The sequence below is a fragment of the Salvelinus namaycush genome, chromosome 25 (assembly GCF_016432855.1).
Source record: "Salvelinus namaycush isolate Seneca chromosome 25, SaNama_1.0, whole genome shotgun sequence".
NCBI classification, from domain to species: Eukaryota; Metazoa; Chordata; class Actinopteri; order Salmoniformes; family Salmonidae; genus Salvelinus; species Salvelinus namaycush.
In genome coordinates this window covers 38,261,856-38,284,157 of record NC_052331.1, presented here as the reverse complement: position 1 = coordinate 38,284,157, position 22,302 = coordinate 38,261,856, and the positions used below count along the sequence as shown (strand labels likewise).

The 22,302-nt window shown below is 41.3% G+C and overlaps 7 non-coding genes across 7 annotated transcripts; all 7 read right to left on the bottom strand.

Annotated features, from left to right (window-relative positions):
- Nucleotides 1–13,644: 13,644 nt before the first annotated feature.
- On the bottom strand, nucleotides 13,645–13,726 carry trnas-uga. Its single transcript has one exon. It is a non-coding gene; the product is annotated as a tRNA-Ser (tRNA).
- Nucleotides 13,727–14,743: 1,017 nt separating this feature from the next.
- On the bottom strand, nucleotides 14,744–14,825 carry trnas-uga. The gene has a single exon. It is a non-coding gene; the product is annotated as a tRNA-Ser (tRNA).
- A 1,009-nt stretch (nucleotides 14,826–15,834) lies between these two features.
- On the bottom strand, nucleotides 15,835–15,916 carry trnas-uga. Its single transcript has one exon. It is a non-coding gene; the product is annotated as a tRNA-Ser (tRNA).
- A 2,455-nt stretch (nucleotides 15,917–18,371) lies between these two features.
- trnas-uga lies at nucleotides 18,372–18,453 on the bottom strand. The gene has a single exon. It is a non-coding gene; the product is annotated as a tRNA-Ser (tRNA).
- A 996-nt stretch (nucleotides 18,454–19,449) lies between these two features.
- trnas-uga lies at nucleotides 19,450–19,531 on the bottom strand. Its single transcript has one exon. It is a non-coding gene; the product is annotated as a tRNA-Ser (tRNA).
- Nucleotides 19,532–20,540: 1,009 nt separating this feature from the next.
- Nucleotides 20,541–20,622, bottom strand: trnas-uga. Its single transcript has one exon. It is a non-coding gene; the product is annotated as a tRNA-Ser (tRNA).
- A 1,009-nt stretch (nucleotides 20,623–21,631) lies between these two features.
- trnas-uga lies at nucleotides 21,632–21,713 on the bottom strand. The gene has a single exon. It is a non-coding gene; the product is annotated as a tRNA-Ser (tRNA).
- Between the last annotated feature and the right edge of the window lie 589 nt (nucleotides 21,714–22,302).

Genomic DNA, 22,302 nt, shown 5'->3' with positions numbered 1-22,302 from the left:
ACTTGAACCCGATCGAACATCTCTGGAGAGACCTGAAAATAGCTGTGCAGCGACGCTCCACATCAAACCTGACAGAGCTTGAGAGGATCTGCAGAGAAGAATGGGAGAAACTCCCCAAATACAGGTGTGGCAAGCTTGTGGCAAGTTTATACTGTACCCAAGAAGACTCTAACTGTAATCGCTGCCAAAGGTGCTTCAACAAAGTACTGAGTAAAGAGTTTGAATACTTATGTAAATGTAATATTTCAGTTTTTTTTGTTTTATAAATTTGTAAAATTTCATAAAAACCTGTTTTTGCTTCGTCATTATGGGGTATTGTGTGTAGATTTATCAGGGGGGGGGGGAAAATGAATACATTTAAGAATAAGGCTGTAACGTAACAAAATGTGGAAAAAGTCAAGGGGTCGGAATACTTTCCGAATGCACTGTACATGTTCGTGAGAGTCAGAGGGGGGTCATATTAGTGTGCAGCTCAAACTGTTCGGACGCTACAGACAGAAGTTGGCAGATGGGCTGCACTGACTACAGACGAGTCCAAGACGCTTGTAGGGGTTGTAGAGTAAAACGGAGAAGACCATCATGTTCGTAAGAGTCTCATCCATTTTAGGCCAAACCCGTTTGGACACTACAGACGTTTTCGTGAGAAGACCAATTTTTGAGATGTCTCATGGTCTGACAAACACCGCTCTAGCTTTGACATTTCACCACAGATGTCTCATGGTCTGACAAACACCTCTCTAGCTCTTCACCTCTCACCACAGATGTCTCATGGTCTGACAAACACCTCTCTAGCTCTGACCTTTCACCACAGATGTCTCATGGTCTGACAAACACCGTTCTAGCTTTGACCTTTCACCACAGATGTGGAAGTGCGACATAGACGGATGCGTTGGATTGAGATGCATCTAGTGCAGAGAAACAGATATCTCTAACTTAAACTGACAGACTTTTATGGGGATTTTTTAAAACTAATTATGCTAATTAGATTTTCCTCGGGGGCGCAGACATCAACCTTATTAACTCAGGACTGCCCCAAATAGATCTTTTCAAAAGTAGAGACCTAATTTAGTCCATAAAAAACAAATTTCCAGATAGATAACTCCATCAGAAGGTGTTCGATTTTGACCACAACATGCTTCCGAATTTGCCAAGCATTAGGTGATGGGATTTTTTTTTTGTGGGAGGGGGGGGTAAGATTTCGAATGCTTAACGTCAGCTTATTTTTAGTAGGTTAAACAGGACTGCTGAAGGCCACTTTCAGCGCTGTCTCTTATCAATGAAACCAAGCATTCATTCACGCTCTCACATATCAACCCAATTCATATTTCCCCTCCTCTATCTTTGGAAATGTTAAGTCTCATTTGTGTGCTGTTATTAAGCAATAAGGCCCGAGGGGGTGTGGTATATGGCCAATATACCATGGCTAAGGGCTGTTCTTAGGCACGACGCAAAACCCTTAGCCGTGGTATATTGGCCATATACTCCACACCCACGAGGTGCCTTATTGCTATTATAAACTGGTTACCAATGTAATTAGAGCAATACAAATGTACAGTATATCACAAAAGTGAGTACACCCCTCACATTTTTGTAAATATTTGAGTGTATCTTTTCATGTGACAACACTGAAGAAATGACACTTTGCTACAATGTAAAGTAGTGAGTGTACAGCTTGTATAACAGTGTAAATTTGCTGTCCCCTCAAAATAACTCAACACACAGCCATTAATGTCTAAACCGCTGGCAACAAAAGTGAGTACACCCCTAAGTGAAAATGTCCAAATTGGGCCCAAAGTGTCAATATTTTGTGTGGCCACCATCATTTTCCAGCACTGTCTTAACCCTCTTGGGCATGGAGTTCACCAGAGCTTCACAGGTTGCCACTGGAGTCCTCTTCCACTCCTCCATGATGACATCACGGAGCTGGTGGATGTTAGAGACCTTGCACTCCTCCACCTTCCGTTTGAGGATGCCCCACAGGTGCTCAATAGGGTTTAGGTCTGGAGACATGCTTGGCCAGTCCATCACCTTTACCCTCAGCTTCTTTAGCAAGGCAGTGGTCGTCTTGGAGGTGTGTTTGGGGTCGTTATCATGTTGGAATACTGCCATGCGGCCCAGTCTCCGAAGGGAGGGGATCATGCTCTGCTTCAGTATGTCACAGTACATGTTGGCATTCATGGTTCCCTCAATGAACTGTAGCTCCCCAGTGCCGGCAGCCCCCTCATGCAGCCCCAGACCATGACACTCCCACCACTATGCTTGACTGTAGGCAAGACACACTTGTCTTTGTACTCCTCACCTGGTTGCCGCCACACACGCTTGACACCATCTGAACCAAATAAGTTTATCTTGGTCTCATCAGACCACAGGACATGGTTCCAGTAATCCATGTCCTTAGTCTGCTTGTCTTCAGCAAACTGTTTGCGGGCTTTCTTGTGCATCATCTTTAGAAGAGGCTTCCTTCTGGGACGACAGCGATGCAGACCAATTTGATACAGTGTACGGCGTATGGTCTGAGCACTGACAGGCTGACCCCCCCCACTCCTTCAACCTCTGCAGCAATGCTGGCAGCACTCATATGTCTATTTCCCAAAGACAACCTCTGGATATGACGCTGAGCACGTGCACTCAACTTCTTTGGTCGACCATGGCGAGGCCTGTTCTGAGTGGAACCTGTCCAGTTAAACCGCTGTATGGTCTTGGCCACCGTGCTGCAGCTCAGTTTCAGGGTCTTGGCAATCTTCTTATAGCCCAGGCCATCTTTATGTAGAGCAACAATTCTTTTTTTCAGATCCTCAGAGTTCTTTGCCATGAGGTGCCATGTTGAACTTCCAGTCAGTATGAGGGAGTGTGAGAGCGATGACACCAAATTTAACACACCTGCTCCCCATTCACACCTGAGACCTTGTAACACTAACGAGTCACATGACACCGGGGAGGGAAAATGGCTAATTGGGCCCAATTTGGACATTTTCACTTAGGGGTGTACTCACTTTTGTTGCCAGCGGTTTAGACATTAATGGCTGTGTGTTGAGTTATTTTGAGGGGACAGCAAATTTACACTGTTATACAATCTGTACACTCACTACTTTACATTGTAGCAAAGTGTCATTTCTTCAGTGTTGTTACATGAAAATATATACTCAAATATTTACAAAAATGTGAGGGGTGTACTCACTTTTGTGATATACTGTATATGTCAGCCAATCAGAATTCAGGCCTCGAACCACCCAGTTTATAATGGCAGTTAGAAAAGCTTTTGAATTCTCTCTGGCAATCCTTTGCTGAAATGATTATTATTATTTTTTTTAAAACAGAAGTAAGTTAAGAAAGAACTCTTATTTTCAATGACAGCCTACACCAGCCAAACCCAGTTGACAGTTGACCAATTACACAGCACCCTATGAGACTCCCCAAATACTGTCGGTTGAGATAGAGCCTGGATTTGAACCAGGGTGTCTGTAGCCTCTAGCACTGTGATACAGTGCCTTAGACCACTGGGCCAGTCAGGAGCACAAAGGCAACCTCCAGCTACAGCTTATTTTACTAAAGCATCTAGATGGAAATGTGGCATAGCCCTTTACTTGAAATATTTACCTTTTCTACAAAAAAGTTATATACAAAGAATATACTTCCTATAGTCACCGGCTGTAGGATAGCCCTAATAAAGAACAGGCAGTGTCAACAAAGGCATTTGATAAGCAGATTTTAGTAGAAATACACTCCAAGAAAAATAATCTGCAGTCTGCTACAATTCCCATTACACAATAGATATTGTCTTGATAAAATGATTTTTTGTTCTGATAGTGTTCACTCAGACACCAAGGGATATTCAGTGGAAAGCAGCACTGTATTGTTATGGTACAATGCCAACGAGCACAAGCTAAAAGGCTCTTTGGGTTTATCGGGCTGGCTTCGGGACTGGGACATGCTACTATTTAATTTAGAGCTAATGGCTTAGCCAAAGTTAGCCCGTTCTGAATGGGAAGTAAAGAATGTCAATCCAAAAGAAGGCAGGAGGGAGGCTACAGTATCTGTTCAATCTCTCCTTTCATCAGGAATCGATTACCCGCTCCAAAATAATGAATTACCTCCAGACTTGAGTGTAATAACTGACATGATGGCTGTCGCCTGAAATCGGGATTACATTTCGCTGCAGGACAAAGAGACATCAATGTTGGAGAAAGTACTGCAATGGAATGAAATGGAAAGAAAAATGAATTTCTAAGAAAGGTGACAAATTCCGCCCAACACTTCAGTATGAACTAGGGCCTTCAAGTGACTGCCACTCATCTTGATTAAGTCCCGTATAGAGTAATGTAAATGAAACAATGCCCTCATAATTAAGATTTCATTGCTAAATTTTTTTCCCTGCCTCCTGTCTTTATTCCCAACTAGTTTTAATAATACATCATTAAAACTCCCGGTTACCCTGCACACAGATTAAGCCTCGAGCTTTGGGCCAGTAACCAACAGGTCACTGGTTTGAATCCTGGAGCTGAACAGTTGAAAAATCTCTTGCTGCGCCCTTGAGCACGGCGCTCCAGGGGCGCTGGACATCGGTGACCTCCCTCCCTGTGGGTGTCTCAGGCGGAGTTGGGTTATGCAAGAAACACATTTCCATTACACTCTTGTACAAGTTTGTAACAGGATCAATATAAGCACCCCCTTAAATTATTAGTAATAGACTAAACAGCTATTTCAATTGAGATTCACCAATGAAATAACATTTTAGTACAGGACTAGGCTTTATCTGTGTCTGTGAAACAGGCCCTAATAGATTTAACAGACTTATCTGATACAGATGCATTATGTCTACCATAGCTACCTGGTCCTATGTATTTGACTACTTAGATTTTGCATTATGTCTACCATAGCTACCTGGTCCTATGTATTTGACTACTTAGATTTTGCATTATGTCTACCATAGCTACCTGGTCCTATGTATTTGACTACTTAGATTTTGCATTATGTCTACCATAGCTACCTGGTCCTATGTATTTGACTACTTAGATTTTGCATTATGTCTACCATAGCTACCTGGTCCTATGTATTTGACTACTTAGATTTTGCATTATGTCTACCATAGCTACCTGGTCCTATGTATTTGACTACTTAGATTTTGGTTCCATAAAGAGAGCTGTCCCCTGCCTGTTTCTCGCCCATGCATCACTCATACACAACGCCCCGAGTTACTGCCCATAACGGTGAGTGAATTATACATATAATCACATCTCCCATTCCACCTCATTAGCTTCCTCACCTAACCCCCTGATTCACTGGCTGGAGAGTACTAATTCAAAACCACGAGTCGCCGTGTTCAGGCGGATGTCCTGTCAGAGTGCAAGTTTAACCGCGGGAAAAATGGTTGCGGACATTTGCTCCGAGTGTTAATTAGATTTATCACTGCAGAAGCCTAGGAGCCTTGCCACAAAATAAAATTAATGTGTTGTGGGGGACTCAGGGGTGGAAATAGAATATGTCTCCTTCGATTTGCGAAACAATTCTTGCTGAACCTGAAATATGTAGGCTGCCCCATGGTATGAATAAATAATTGACGGTGTGGAAAGTGCGTCGACTGAGTAGCAAGGGTTTCCAATTGTTTCTCAGTGGATATTTGTAATACTGACAAGTATTCCTAAGAGCACACTCCTTTGTTTCTGTCACTGTAGGCCTATACAATCTATGTACAATGCCAAGTTATACAGTATCTTTGCTTACCTTCCAAACAACCTACAGAATGCCAGCCTAAACCAGCGGTTCCCAAACTAGGGGAAGTGGCCCCATGTGGGGTCGCCTGATATGAAAAAGGGAGAATTTCCAAAACCCTGAAGAAGAAAAAAATATATACATACAAATATTACAATATCATCTTTGCATCTCAAAACCATTGTAATGTGATTAACCTTAAAAATCTAAATTAAAATGATTCAAACATAAACAGATGAAAACACACACTATTGCAGAGACTTTGGCACCAAAATGGCACCCTATTCCCTATGTAGGGCACAATTTATGACCAGAGCTTTATTGTCCCTGGTCAAAAGTAGTGCACTACATAACTAGTACAAGGGACTCTTGAGATTTAGTTATTCTCAACCACAGGTCTCTCTCACATAAGTTGTCGTTTTGATGTTGAGGACCCTCTTTAGCAATCAAACAGTGAGGGGCACATCACACAACAATCTCATGCATTGTAATTTAGGGTTATCATTGTGTTGTTATGTCTGAACAATTCTACTTTCTGTCTTGGGCTGGCACACTGCCTTTAAGGCAGATAAGAAAGTCATTGGAAACTAGGAAAAGTACATTTCCTGAAGAAAATATGGTGTGATTGCTAGCTTGTTTTAAAGTATTTATGGTTTGCGAAATAAATTATTGTTGTGGTAGTGACTACACTAGTAATGGTACTGGTTATAGTTTAAATAGTATGTAGATGTAGATGGAAAGATTGATTGATTGGTTGATTGGATATGATAAGATAGGATAGCCTGAACATGTGACAGTTGGTTTGGTGTCTCAAGCTTGAACGGTTCAAGAGTTACTGTTGGTGGGTTATTTTATGCTAATTTATGCAATACAGAGTTATAGTTGATACAAGTTTTTAAGAATTTGAAGTTGGGTTTGCCTGAACATGTGAACGTTTGTTAGTGAGTTAATTTATGCAAATTTTTGCAATTTATTTATATAGTTATAGTGGATAAAAAATGTTTTTAAGAATTTGAAGTTATGATTGCTTGAACATTTGAAAGTTGGTTTGGTGTGTCTAGCTTGAACAGCTCAAGAGTTTATGGACAATTTTATGCAATTTTTTTATGCCAATGTACAGTACCAGTCAGAAGTTTAAAAACACCAAAATGTTCTCCCACTAAGTGTAACAGTATAGCTTCTGTCCCTCTCCTCGCCCCTAACTGGGCATGAACCAGGGACCCTCTGCACACATCAACAACTGACACCCACGAAGCATCGTTACCCATCGCGCCACAAAAGCCACAGCCCTTGCAGAGCAAGGGGAACAACTACTTCAAGGTCTCAGAGCGAGTGACGTCGCCGATTGAAAGGCTATTAGCGCGCACCACCGCTAACTAGCTAGCCATTTCACATCGGTTACACTCATCCCCTTTTGACCTCCTCCTTTTCCACAGCAACCAGTGATCCAGGTCAACAGCATCAATGTAACAGTATAGCTTCCCTCCCGCTCCTCGCCCCGAACCAGGGACCCTTTGAACACATCAACAACTGTCACCCACAAAGCATCATTACCCATCGCACCACAAAAGCCACGGCCCTTGCAGAGCAAGGGGAACAACTACTTCAAGGTCTCAGAGCAAGTGACGTCACCGATTAAAACGCTATTAGCGCTCACCACCGATAACTAGCTAGCCATTTCACATCAGTTACATAAGCGCAAACCAGATGGGATGGAGTAACGCTGCAGAATGCTGTGGTAGCCATGCTGGTTAAGTGTGCCTTGAATTCTAAATAAATCACAGACATTGTCACCAGCAAAGCACCCACACATCATCTCCTCAAATGCTTCACGGTGAGAACCACTCATGTGGAGATCATCCATTCACCTACTCTGCGTCTCACAAAGACACGGCGGTTGGAACCAAAAATCTCACATTTGGACTCATCAGACCAAAGGACAGATTTCCACTGGTCTAATGTCCATTGGCCCAAGCAAGTCCCTTCTTCTTATTGGTGTCCTTTAGTAGTGGTTTCTTTGCAGCAATTCGACCATGAAGGCCTGATTCACACAGTCTCCTTTCAACAGTTGATGTTGAGATGTGTCTGTGTTACTTTATTTGGGCTGCAATCTGATCTGCTAGAGCTGCCCCGGTCAACTGTAAGTGCTGTTATTGTAAAGTGGAAACGTCTAGGAGCAGCAACGGCTCAGCCGCGAAGTGGTAGGCCAGACAAGCTCACAGAACGGCACTGCCGAGTGCTGAAGTGCGTAGCCCGTAAAAAGTCCTCAGTTGTAACACTCACTACCGAGTTCCAAACTACCTCTGGAAGCAACATCAGCACAATAACTGTTTGTCCAGATCTTCATGAAATGGGTTTCCATGGCCGAGCACAAGCCTAAGAAATATTCCTGTTTTTAGCTCCCCATATGATTTCTGTTTGTTGGCCAACTAGCCACCTTGCCATTGGCATAAAGAGTGAATATATTAATCAGATGTGTGTGGCAATAGCTAACTAGCTATCACATTATATTGCCACTAGATAGGCTGGATAAGCTATCTAAGTAGCTGCAGTGTCAACTATATAGCTAGCTAACGTTAGCTAAATCAACCGGTCAGTCCAGTGCAGCATCCTCCCATTCCATTGCTCTCTCTCGTTCTGGATGTGTGTGTCTAAATGTTATTCTGTTTTTATGACAAGGCCTATAAGTACATCTGTCATACAGTCAGTGTATAATCTCAGTAAGCTTTTTGTGCCACATACTAAAAATCAACAAAAAAATTGTGTGTGTCTCTTTTTATTTACAGCTTGTAGCTACACAACTGAGGGGGAGTGGGCAGCTAAGAAAAGAAAACACCCTTCAAAGTGGAAAGGAGAGGTTCAGAAGAGAAGGAGGATGGAATGTAAATCTGGTTTTGTCAAGAAGGGATACAGCTTTTGTCAAAAATTGTTTTTCGTAGCCGGTTAGGAGAATTAAGTCAGGAAGAATAAGTTAAGGTTAGGAAAAGGGTTCGGATTAGCTAAAATTCAACAACAAAAAATGTACTTTTGACGTCCCTTTCATTCTATGGTGAAATGTGTCAGATTTGCATACTATTACCATGACTGATAGTGAAATGTTGGTTTTTATTGTTCGACTGTTGGAACACTTACCTGTTCATTCTGATTTTTTTTTGTCAATTGGAGGTGTACTTGAGGATGTATTTCAAGGCCTATCTTGACATCATGGGAAAATCAAAAGAAATCAGCCAAAAATTGTAGACCTCCACACGTCTGGATCATCCTTGGGAGTAATTTCCAAACGCCTGAAGGTTCCCACGTTCATCTGTACAAACAATAGTACGCAAGTATAAACACCATGGGACCACGCAGCCGTTATACCGCTCAGGAAGGAGACGCGTTCTGTCTCCTAGAGATGAACGTACTTGGGTGCGAAAAGTGCAAATCAATCCCAGAAACAACAGCAAAGGACCTTGTGAAGATGCTGGAGGAAATAGGTACAAAGGTATCTATATCCACAGTAAAAAAGAGTCCTATATCGACATAACCTGAATGGCCACTCAGCAAGGAAGAAGCCACTGCTCCAAAACCACCATAAAAAGCCAGACTACGGTTTGCAACTGCACATCAGGACAAAGATTGTACTTTTTGGAGAAATGCCCTCTGGTCTGATGAAACAAAATAGAACTGTTTGGCTATAATGACCATCGTTATGGTTGGAGGAAAAAGGGGGAGGCTTGCAAGCCAAAGAACACTATCCCAACCGTGAAGCATGGGGGTGGCAGCATCATGTTGTGTAGGTGCTTTGCTGCAGGAGGGACAGGTGCACTTCACAAAATAGATGGCATCATGAGGGAGGAAAATGATGTGGATATATTGAAGCAACATCTCAAGACATCAGTCAGGAAGTTAAAGCTTGGTCGCAAATAGGTCTTCCAAATGGACAATGACCCCAAGCATACTTCCAAATGGCTTAAGGACAACAAAGTCAAGGTATTGGAGTGGCCATCACAAAGCCCTGACCTCAATCCTATAGAAAATTTGTGGGCAGAACTGAAAAAGCGTGTGCGAGCAAGGAGGCCTACAAACCTGACTCGGTTACACCAGTTCTGTCAGGAAGAATGGGCCAAAACTCACCCAACTTATTGTGGGAAGCTTGTGGAAGGCTACCCGAAACGTTTGATCCAAGTTAAACAATTTAAAGGCAATGCTACCAAATACTAATTGAGTGTATGTAAACTTCTGACCCACTGGGAATGTGATGAAAGAAATAAAAGCTGAAATAAATCATTCTCTCTACTATTATTCTGACATTTCACATTCTTAAAATAAAGTGATGATCCTGACTGACCTAAGACAGGGAATTCTTTACTAGGATTAAATGTCAGGAATTGTGAAAAACGTAGTTTAAATGTAGTTTAAAAATGAGTTTACATGTATTTGGCTAAGGTGTATGTAAACTATCGACTTCAACTTTATATATAACGATGGTTGTTGATGTGTATGGATGAATTTCAGATAATTATTTTTACATTTGAATGTTGCAGTAATAGGACCTTGGTCTATAGCGTTTGAGCGAGCGAGAGAGAACATTATTTTAAGATAGCGAGCCCTGATCCCAATGACTCAATTGCCCCCGAACGGAAAGAAAGAAAACGGGCACATTTTTGGTTAATCACAAGGCTCATTTGAATTTCTTGATGCATCAGGAAAATTCTACGCAACAAAAAAGTGGTCAAGTTAAGATCCGACATCTGCACCTTCAAACTCACAGTGAAAAGTTGAATTGGATTAAAATGCATTCATGCCATGTCAATAGCCATTTCCGCACCTAAATTATATCTCCACAGCGGAAGACAGCGGCTCAACTTCAGGGTGAATGGGTTTGATGGATGAGTGTGTTTGTTTGTGCTCTCCGAAGGCCCCCATTTTTGTCTGACACGGAATAACTCTGTTCAGGTTGACCTACTTAAATGTCCAATAAAACGGTATTATTTGTATTATCACATGCACCGCTATCATCCTTGTAAATCATGTGACGCAGGCCCTATGGTCATCATTGACACGCTCCCCACAGAGTGATGAAGTGCCCACCAAACAAAAACTCACAATGACCCAGTTACGAATTTACGACTGTTGCTCCGACTGATTTTAAAAGTGAAGCTACTTTGGGGATTGCTGCACTTTGAGTTGAACATGTGCATAGGAAGAGTTTATTATCTCTGTCTTTACTTCACAGATTTTCTCCTGTGGATGAGGTAAATTTACTACACAGATACTCTTCCAATATTTTTCATAATTACTACCACGCTACGTAGTTTTACCTACTACTACTACTACAATCACCAGTATTATCACACAACTAGCACAGCAATACTGCCCTACTAAGCAAAAAGGCTTGGTTAATGTCATTTGTGCTACATTAAATACATGTCAAATCATGTGGACAAGTATCCTGCCTCTATTGTATTGCGTTTTGGAGAAAATGTGGGTCATGTTAGCAGTAACTGCATAAAGTTACTGTGAAACCGAGGAAAATAAAAGCCATTTTTCTCAGTTCTATGCTACGAGCAGTTACTGTCTTTTTTGCTTGGTAGGGCAGAATAGTAATCCCACAATACCAGTTCAAACACTACTTCAGTATTTCATTTAATGAATACAAGTACTAACATGTTTCAACGAGAGTTGCGACAGAGGTTGGAGTGGAATAATTATGAATTGTCTGTCTCCAGCAAGTCTTTGAGTGCACAGTGGGGACTATGGCTTCTAATGATTTCATTTCACACCCTGCCCATCATACGGGCTATCATCATATTGCAGAAATAATTGCTTGGGTTCCTGTGAAGACTAAGACATGATTTCCCTTTGCCTCTTATCATCAGTGAAACATTAAAAACATCCATCATAAAACTGTGCAAAACTGTATCCCTAGCACTTTGAAATTATTATTATTTTTTAAAGCTGCTTACCTTGTACTTTGCATATCCATAGTGTGAGTTCAGTACATTCTCCGGTTAGGGGAGGCTGAGTTTAAGTAAAGAAATACTGTACCTCTGATATGTTAACCTGTTATGGCTGCAAGGGGCAGTATTGAGTAGCCAGTTAAATCGTGCCCATTTCAAACGGCCTCGTACTCAATTCTTGCTCGTACAATATGCATATTATTATTACTATTGGATAGAAAACACTCTCTAGTTTCTAAAACCGTTTGAATTATTTCTCTGAGTGAAACAGAACTCATTCTGCAGCACATTTCCTGACCAGGAAGTGGAATGTCAGAAATCGATGCTCTGTTCAACTTCCTGCCTATACATGGGCATGATACGTAAGAGTCTACGTACACTTCATACACCTTCCCCTGGTTGTCAAGAGGCGGTGAGAGAAGAAATTTCGTGTTTATCTTGGTCTGAGGTGGAATTAAAGCTCTTTGTATGACGTGACCGTCCATTTCCTGTTTCTGGAGCGCGCGAAAGGGGACATGGATTTGCCTTCTGTTTAGCTGTCGTTATGGACGACTAACATCTCCGGTTTAGATTTTATTTGATACATGTGACCATATCATCGTAAAGTATGTTTTTTCAATATAGTTTAATCAGATTATTGAAATTTTTTCGGGAGTTTTGCCGTGTTCCGTTCTCTGACTTTGTTGACGTTGGAGAGATCCGTGCCACTTGGCAAGTGCCCATGCTAAATCAAGAGGGAAATTTGCCATTCCAGATCCAAACAACGACTGTTCTGGACAAAGGACACCTTGTCCAACATTCTGACGGAAGATCACCAAAAGTAAGAAACATTTTATGATGCTATTTCTAATATCTGTCGTGCATGTGAACTGGTCGTCGGCGCCCAAGTGTTTCTGGCTATTGTGGCTACGCTAATATAACGCTATATTGTGTTTTCGCTGTAAAACACTTGATAAATCGGAAATATTGTCTGGAATCACAAGATGCCTGTCTTTCAATTGCTGTACACTATGTATTTTTCAGAAATGTTTTATGATGAGTATTTAGATATTTGGCGTTGGTGTCTGTAATTTTTCTGTCTGCTTTCGGTGCAATTTCTGACTGTAGCTGCAATGTAAACTATGATTTATACCTGAAATATGCACATTTTTCTAACAAAACATATGCTATACAATAAATATGTTATCAGACTGTCATCTGATGAAGTTGTTTCTTGGTTAGTGGCTATTTATATCTTTATTTGGTCGAATTTGTGATAGCTACTGATGGAGTAAAAAACTGATGGAGTAAGAAAAGTGGTGTCTTTTGCTAACGTGGTTAGCTAATAGATTTACATATTTTGTCTTCCCTGTAAAACATTTTAAAAATCGGACATGTTGGCTTGATTCACAAAATGTGTACCTTTCATATGCTGTATTGGACTTGTTAATGTGTGAAAGTTAAATATTTAAAAAAATATATCTTTTGAATTTCGCGCCCTGCACTTGAGCTGGATGTTGTCATAAGTGTACCGACGTCGGGCTGCAGCCAAAACTGGTTAAACCACTTGGCCATCGCAGCAGTAGGAATCTAAGGAACGTGATGAGGAGAAAGCAGAAGTGGGCTATACGCTTCGAGCAAGGTAAGAACATGGGTGGGGAGACCCCATTGAAATTCAGGTCCAACGTCGAAAGAACTCGGCCATTGAATGCTGTTGGAATGCAAGTAAAGGGATTGGGATTTGGAAACAGACATCATTGGTGTAAAATGGGCAACTTGATGGCACGACATATTGATCTTGTTGCGCCAAGTAACCTCGGTCCTTTCCAAAGCTGTGAAGTTTGGAAGTTTAATGTGCAAGTCAAAAAACTATGTGCAGAGAAAGTACAAGTGAGTACAAGTACAAGTTATTCACTGAGAATAAGTTTTTAAAAAGGACAATTCCATGTATTAAGGACATTATCCATATCAAGTCACCAAGTATATGTTAAGAATAAAGACAGGTTTGCCATAGCGCTGTGAGCAGGGTTCGAACCTGCGCGGGGAGACCCAATTGGATTTCAAGTCCAACGCCTTAACCACTCGGCCATCGCAGCTACTTCTGTTATCTACGACGCCTTACCCAGTCCGCTATCTCATTTTGACCATTTTACCTCTAAAATGACCAGATTAGCCTACTTGAAATGTTTGTAATGGAGGATATATTCTGAGCACTTGAATCAAAGGACAAGTCCACGGTTTAAGGACATTATCCATATCAAGTCCCCAATGACATGTTACAAATAAAGACTGGATCGTCAAAGCGCTGTGTGCAGGGTTCAAACGTTCGCCGGGAGATCCCATTGAATTTAGAGTCCAACGCTTTAACCACTCGGCAATCAAAGCTTTCTGAGGTGGATCGCACAAGGACAAAAGTATCCAAATTCAACTGCCTAATTGAAATATTTTTCAAGCAAAATAAAATAAGCTATTTTCTGAGCACTTCAATCGTTGGACGAGCCCATAAAGTAAGGACAATTTAACTTCTCTAGGGTAGGGGGCAGCATTAGGAATTTTGGATGAAATGCATGCCCAAATTAAACTGCCTGCTTCTCGGGCCCAGAAGATATGATATGAAAACTGTACAGGGAGAACAAATTGGATTTCAATTCCAATGATTAAACCACTTGGCCATTGCAGCAGTAGGAATCTAAGGAAAGTGATGAGGAGAAAGCAGAAGTGGGCTATATGCTTCGAGCAAGGTAAGAACATGGGTGGGGAGACCCCATTGAAATTCAGGTCCAACGTCTAAAGCATTCAGCCATTGAATGCTGTTGGAATGCAAGTAAAGGGATTGGGATTTGGAAACAGACATCATTGGTGTAAAATGGGCAACTTGATGGCACGACATATTGATCTTGTTGCGCCAAGTAACCTCGGTCCTTTCCAAAGCTGTGAAGTTTGGAAGTTTAATGTGCAAGTCAAAAAACTATGTGCAGAGAAAGTACAAGTGAGTACAAGTACAAGTTATTCACTGAGAATAAGATTTTAAAAAGGACAATTCCATGTATTAAGGACATTATCCATATCAAGTCACCAAGTATATGTTAAAAATAAAGACAGGTTTGCCATAGCACTGTGAGCAGGGTTCGAACCTGCACGGGGAGACCCCATTGGATTTCAAGTCTAACGCCTTAACCACTCGGCCATCGCAGCAAATTCTGTTACCTACGACGCCTTACCCAGTCCGCTATCTCATTCTGACCATTTTACCTCTAAAATGACCAGATTATCGCTACTGACGAGCCTACTTGAAATGTTTGTAATGGAAGATATATTCTGAGCACTTGAATCAAAGGACAAGTCCACGGTTTAAGGACATTATCCATATCAAGTCCCCAATGACATGTTACAAATAAAGACTGGATCGTCAAAGCTCTGTGTGCAGGTTTCAAACGTGCGCTGGGAGATCCCATTGAATTTCGAGTCCAACGCTTTAACCACTCGGCAATCAAAGCTTTCTGAGGTGGATCACACAAGGACAAAAGTATCCAAATTCAACTGCCTAATTGAAATATTTTTCAAGCAAAGTAAAATAAGCTATTTTCTGAGCACTTCAATCGTTGGACGAGCCCATAAAGTAAGGACAATTTAACTTCTCTAGGGTAGGGGGCAGCATTAGGAATTTTGGATGAAATGCATGCCCAAATTAAACTGCCTGCTTCTCGGGCCCAGAAGATATGATATGAAAACTGTACAGGGAGAACAAATTGGATTTCAATTCCAATGCTTAAACCACTTGGCCATCGCAGCAGTAGGAATCTAAGGAAAGTGATGAGGAGAAACGAGCAAGGTAAGAACATGGGTGGGGAGACCCCATTGAAATTCAGGTCCAACGTCTAAAGCATTCAGCCATTGAATGCTGTTGGAATGCAAGTAAAGGGATTGGGATTTGGAAACAGACATCATTGGTGTAAAATGGTCAACTTGATGGCACGACATATTGATCTTGTTGCGCCAAGTAACCTCGGTCCTTTCCAAAGCTGTGAAGTTTGGAAGTTTAATGTGCAAGTCAAAAAACTATGTGCAGAGAAAGTACAAGTGAGTACAAGTACAAGTTATTCACTGAGAATAAGATTTTAAAAAGGACAATTCCATGTATTAAGGACATTATCCATATCAAGTCACCAAGTATATGTTAAAAATAAAGACAGGTTTGCCATAGCGCTGTGAGCAGGGTTCGAACCTGCGCGGGGAGACCCCATTGGATTTCAAGTCCAACGCCTTAACCACTCGGCCATCACAGCTACTTCTGTTACCTACGACGCCTTACCCAGTCCGCTATCTCATTCTGACCATTTTACCTCTAAAATGACCAGATTAGCCTACTTGAAATGTTTGTAATGGAGGATATATTCTGAGCACTTGAATCAAAGGACAAGTCCACGGTTTAAGGACATTATCCATATCAAGTCCCCAATGACATGTTACAAATAAAGACTGGATCGTCAAAGTGCTGTGTGCAGGGTTCAAACGTGCGCTGGGAGATCCCATTGAATTTCGAGTCCAACGCTTTAACCACTCGGCAATCAAAGCTTTCTGAGGTGGATCACACAAGGACAAAAGTATCCAAATTCAACTGCCTAATTGAAATATTTTTCAAGCAAAGTAAAATAAGCTATTTTCTGAGCACTTCAATCGTTGGGCGAGCCCATAAAGTAAGGACAATTAACTTCTCTAGGGTAGGGGGCAGCATTAGGAATTTTGGATGAAATGCATGCCCAAATTAAACTGCCTGCTTCTCGGGCCCAGAAGATATGATATGAAAACTGTACAGGGAGAACAAATTGGATTTCAATTCCAATGCTTAACCTGTTATGGCTGCAAGGGGCAGTATTGAGTAGCCAGTTAAATCGTGCCCATTTCAAACGGCCTCGTACTCAATTCTTGCTCGTACAATATGCATATTATTATTACTATTGGATAGAAAACACTCTCTAGTTTCTAAAACCGTTTGAATTATTTCTCTGAGTGAAACAGAACTCATTCTGCAGCACATTTCCTGACCAGGAAGTGGAATGTCAGAAATCGATGCTCTGTTCAACTTCCTGCCTATACATGGGCATGATACGTAAGAGTCTACGTACACTTCATACACCTTCCCCTGGTTGTCAAGAGGCGGTGAGAGAAGAAATTTCGTGTTTATCTTGGTCTGAGGTGGAATTAAAGCTCTTTGTATGACGTGACCGTCCATTTCCTGTTTCTGGAGCGCGCGAAAGGGGACATGGATTTGCCTTCTGTTTAGCTGTCGTTATGGACGACTAACATCTCCGGTTTAGATTTTATTTGATACATGTGACCATATCATCGTAAAGTATGTTTTTTCAATATAGTTTAATCAGATTATTGAAATTTTTTCGGGAGTTTTGCCGTGTTCCGTTCTCTGACTTTGTTGACGTTGGAGAGATCCGTGCCACTTGGCAAGTGCCCATGCTAAATCAAGAGGGAAATTTGCCATTCCAGATCCAAACAACGACTGTTCTGGACAAAGGACACCTTGTCCAACATTCTGACGGAAGATCACCAAAAGTAAGAAACATTTTATGATGCTATTTCTAATATCTGTCGTGCATGTGAACTGGTCGTCGGCGCCCAAGTGTTTCTGGCTATTGTGGCTACGCTAATATAACGCTATATTGTGTTTTCGCTGTAAAACACTTGATAAATCGGAAATATTGTCTGGAATCACAAGATGCCTGTCTTTCAATTGCTGTACACTATGTATTTTTCAGAAATGTTTTATGATGAGTATTTAGATATTTGGCGTTGGTATCTGTAATTTTTCTGTCTGCTTTCGGTGCAATTTCTGACTGTAGCTGCAATGTAAACTATGATTTATACCTGAAATATGCACATTTTTCTAACAAAACATATGCTATACAATAAATATGTTATCAGACTGTCATCTGATGAAGTTGTTTCTTGGTTAGTGGCTATTTATATCTTTATTTGGTCGAATTTGTGATAGCTACTGATGGAGTAAAAAACTGATGGAGTAAGAAAAGTGGTGTCTTTTGTTAACGTGGTTAGCTAATAGATTTACATATTTTGTCTTCCCTGTAAAACATTTTAAAAATCGGACATGTTGGCTTGATTCACAAAATGTGTACCTTTCATATGCTGTATTGGACTTGTTAATGTGTGAAAGTTAAATATTTAAAAAAATATATCTTTTGAATTTCGCGCCCTGCACTTGAGCTGGATGTTGTCATAAGTGTACCGACGTCGGGCTGCAGCCAAAACTGGTTAAACCACTTGGCCATCGCAGCAGTAGGAATCTAAGGAACGTGATGAGGAGAAAGCAGAAGTGGGCTATACGCTTCGAGCAAGGTAAGAACATGGGTGGGGAGACCCCATTGAAATTCAGGTCCAACGTCGAAAGAACTCGGCCATTGAATGCTGTTGGAATGCAAGTAAAGGGATTGGGATTTGGAAACAGACATCATTGGTGTAAAATGGTCAACTTGATGGCACGACATATTGATCTTGTTGCGCCAAGTAACCTCGGTCCTTTCCAAAGCTGTGAAGTTTGGAAGTTTAATGTGCAAGTCAAAAAACTATGTGCAGAGAAAGTACAAGTGAGTACAAGTACAAGTTATTCACTGAGAATAAGATTTTAAAAAGGACAATTCCATGTATTAAGGACATTATCCATATCAAGTCACCAAGTATATGTTAAAAATAAAGACAGGTTTGCCATAGCGCTGTGAGCAGGGTTCGAACCTGCGCGGGGAGACCCAATTGGATTTCAAGTCCAACGCCTTAACCACTCGGCCATCGCAGCTACTTCTGTTATCTACGACGCCTTACCCAGTCCGCTATCTCATTTTGACCATTTTACCTCTAAAATGACCAGATTAGCCTACTTGAAATGTTTGTAATGGAGGATATATTCTGAGCACTTGAATCAAAGGACAAGTCCACGGTTTAAGGACATTATCCATATCAAGTCCCCAATGACATGTTACAAATAAAGACTGGATCGTCAAAGCGCTGTGTGCAGGGTTCAAACGTTCGCCGGGAGATCCCATTGAATTTAGAGTCCAACGCTTTAACCACTCGGCAATCAAAGCTTTCTGAGGTGGATCGCACAAGGACAAAAGTATCCAAATTCAACTGCCTAATTGAAATATTTTTCAAGCAAAATAAAATAAGCTATTTTCTGAGCACTTCAATCGTTGGACGAGCCCATAAAGTAAGGACAATTTAACTTCTCTAGGGTAGGGGGCAGCATTAGGAATTTTGGATGAAATGCATGCCCAAATTAAACTGCCTGCTTCTCGGGCCCAGAAGATATGATATGAAAACTGTACAGGGAGAACAAATTGGATTTCAATTCCAATGATTAAACCACTTGGCCATTGCAGCAGTAGGAATCTAAGGAAAGTGATGAGGAGAAACGAGCAAGGTAAGAACATGGGTGGGGAGACCCCATTGAAATGCAGGTCCAACGTCTAAAGCATTCAGCCATTGAATGCTGTTGGAATGCAAGTAAAGGGATTGGGATTTGGAAACAGACATCATTGGTGTAAAATGGTCAACTTGATGGCACGACATATTGATCTTGTTGCGCCAAGTAACCTCGGTCCTTTCCAAAGCTGTGAAGTTTGGAAGTTTAATGTGCAAGTCAAAAAACTATGTGCAGAGAAAGTACAAGTGAGTACAAGTACAAGTTATTCACTGAGAATAAGATTTTAAAAAGGACAATTCCATGTATTAAGGACATTATCCATATCAAGTCACCAAGTATATGTTAAAAATAAAGACAGGTTTGCCATAGCACTGTGAGCAGGGTTCGAACCTGCACGGGGAGACCCCATTGGATTTCAAGTCTAACGCCTTAACCACTCGGCCATCGCAGCAAATTCTGTTACCTACGACGCCTTACCCAGTCCGCTATCTCATTCTGACCATTTTACCTCTAAAATGACCAGATTATCGCTACTGACGAGCCTACTTGAAATGTTTGTAATGGAAGATATATTCTGAGCACTTGAATCAAAGGACAAGTCCACGGTTTAAGGACATTATCCATATCAAGTCCCCAATGACATGTTACAAATAAAGACTGGATCGTCAAAGCGCTGTGTGCAGGGTTCAAACGTGCGCTGGGAGATCCCATTGAATTTCGAGTCCAACGCTTTAACCACTCGGCAATCAAAGCTTTCTGAGGTGGATCACACAAGGACAAAAGTATCCAAATTCAACTGCCTAATTGAAATATTTTTCAAGCAAAGTAAAATAAGCTATTTTCTGAGCACTTCAATCGTTGGACGAGCCCATAAAGTAAGGACAATTTAACTTCTCTAGGGTAGGGGGCAGCATTAGGAATTTTGGATGAAATGCATGCCCAAATTAAACTGCCTGCTTCTCGGGCCCAGAAGATATGATATGAAAACTGTACAGGGAGAACAAATTGGATTTCAATTCCAATGCTTAAACCACTTGGCCATCGCAGCAGTAGGAATCTAAGGAAAGTGATGAGGAGAAACGAGCAAGGTAAGAACATGGGTGGGGAGACCCCATTGAAATTCAGGTCCAACGTCTAAAGCATTCAGCCATTGAATGCTGTTGGAATGCAAGTAAAGGGATTGGGATTTGGAAACAGACATCATTGGTGTAAAATGGTCAACTTGATGGCACGACATATTGATCTTGTTGCGCCAAGTAACCTCGGTCCTTTCCAAAGCTGTGAAGTTTGGAAGTTTAATGTGCAAGTCAAAAAACTATGTGCAGAGAAAGTACAAGTGAGTACAAGTACAAGTTATTCACTGAGAATAAGATTTTAAAAAGGACAATTCCATGTATTAAGGACATTATCCATATCAAGTCACCAAGTATATGTTAAAAATAAAGACAGGTTTGCCATAGCACTGGGAGCAGGGTTCGAACCTACACGGGGAGACCCCATTGGATTTCAAGTCTAACGCCTTAACCACTCGGCCATCGCAGCAAATTCTGTTACCTACGACGCCTTACCCAGTCCGCTATCTCATTCTGACCATTTTACCTCTAAAATGACCAGATTATCGCTACTGACGAGCCTACTTGAAATGTTTGTAATGGAAGATATATTCTGAGCACTTGAATCAAAGGACAAGTCCACGGTTTAAGGACATTATCCATATCAAGTCCCCAATGACATGTTACAAATAAAGACTGGATCGTCAAAGCGCTGTGTGCAGGTTTCAAACGTGCGCTGGGAGATCCCATTGAATTTCGAGTCCAACGCTTTAACCACTCGGCAATCAAAGCTTTCTGAGGTGGATCACACAAGGACAAAAGTATCCAAATTCAACTGCCTAATTGAAATATTTTTCAAGCAAAGTAAAATAAGCTATTTTCTGAGCACTTCAATCGTTGGACGAGCCCATAAAGTAAGGACAATTTAACTTCTCTAGGGTAGGGGGCAGCATTAGGAATTTTGGATGAAATGCATGCCCAAATTAAACTGCCTGCTTCTCGGGCCCAGAAGATATGATATGAAAACTGTACAGGGAGAACAAATTGGATTTCAATTCCAATGCTTAAACCACTTGGCCATCGCAGCAGTAGGAATCTAAGGAAAGTGATGAGGAGAAACGAGCAAGGTAAGAACATGGGTGGGGAGACCCCATTGAAATTCAGGTCCAACGTCTAAAGCATTCAGCCATTGAATGCTGTTGGAATGCAAGTAAAGGGATTGGGATTTGGAAACAGACATCATTGGTGTAAAATGGTCAACTTGATGGCACGACATATTGATCTTGTTGCGCCAAGTAACCTCGGTCCTTTCCAAAGCTGTGAAGTTTGGAAGTTTAATGTGCAAGTCAAAAAACTATGTGCAGAGAAAGTACAAGTGAGTACAAGTACAAGTTATTCACTGAGAATAAGATTTTAAAAAGGACAATTCCATGTATTAAGGACATTATCCATATCAAGTCACCAAGTATATGTTAAAAATAAAGACAGGTTTGCCATAGCACTGTGAGCAGGGTTCGAACCTGCACGGGGAGACCCCATTGGATTTCAAGTCTAACGCCTTAACCACTCGGCCATCGCAGCAAATTCTGTTACCTACGACGCCTTACCCAGTCCGCTATCTCATTCTGACCATTTTACCTCTAAAATGACCAGATTATCGCTACTGACGAGCCTACTTGAAATGTTTGTAATGGAAGATATATTCTGAGCACTTGAATCAAAGGACAAGTCCACGGTTTAAGGACATTATCCATATCAAGTCCCCAATGACATGTTACAAATAAAGACTGGATCGTCAAAGCGCTGTGTGCAGGGTTCAAACGTGCGCTGGGAGATCCCATTGAATTTCGAGTCCAACGCTTTAACCACTCGGCAATCAAAGCTTTCTGAGGTGGATCACACAAGGACAAAAGTATCCAAATTCAACTGCCTAATTGAAATATTTTTCAAGCAAAGTAAAATAAGCTATTTTCTGAGCACTTCAATCGTTGGACGAGCCCATAAAGTAAGGACAATTTAACTTCTCTAGGGTAGGGGGCAGCATTAGGAATTTTGGATGAAATGCATGCCCAAATTAAACTGCCTGCTTCTCGGGCCCAGAAGATATGATATGAAAACTGTACAGGGAGAACAAATTGGATTTCAATTCCAATGCTTAAACCACTTGGCC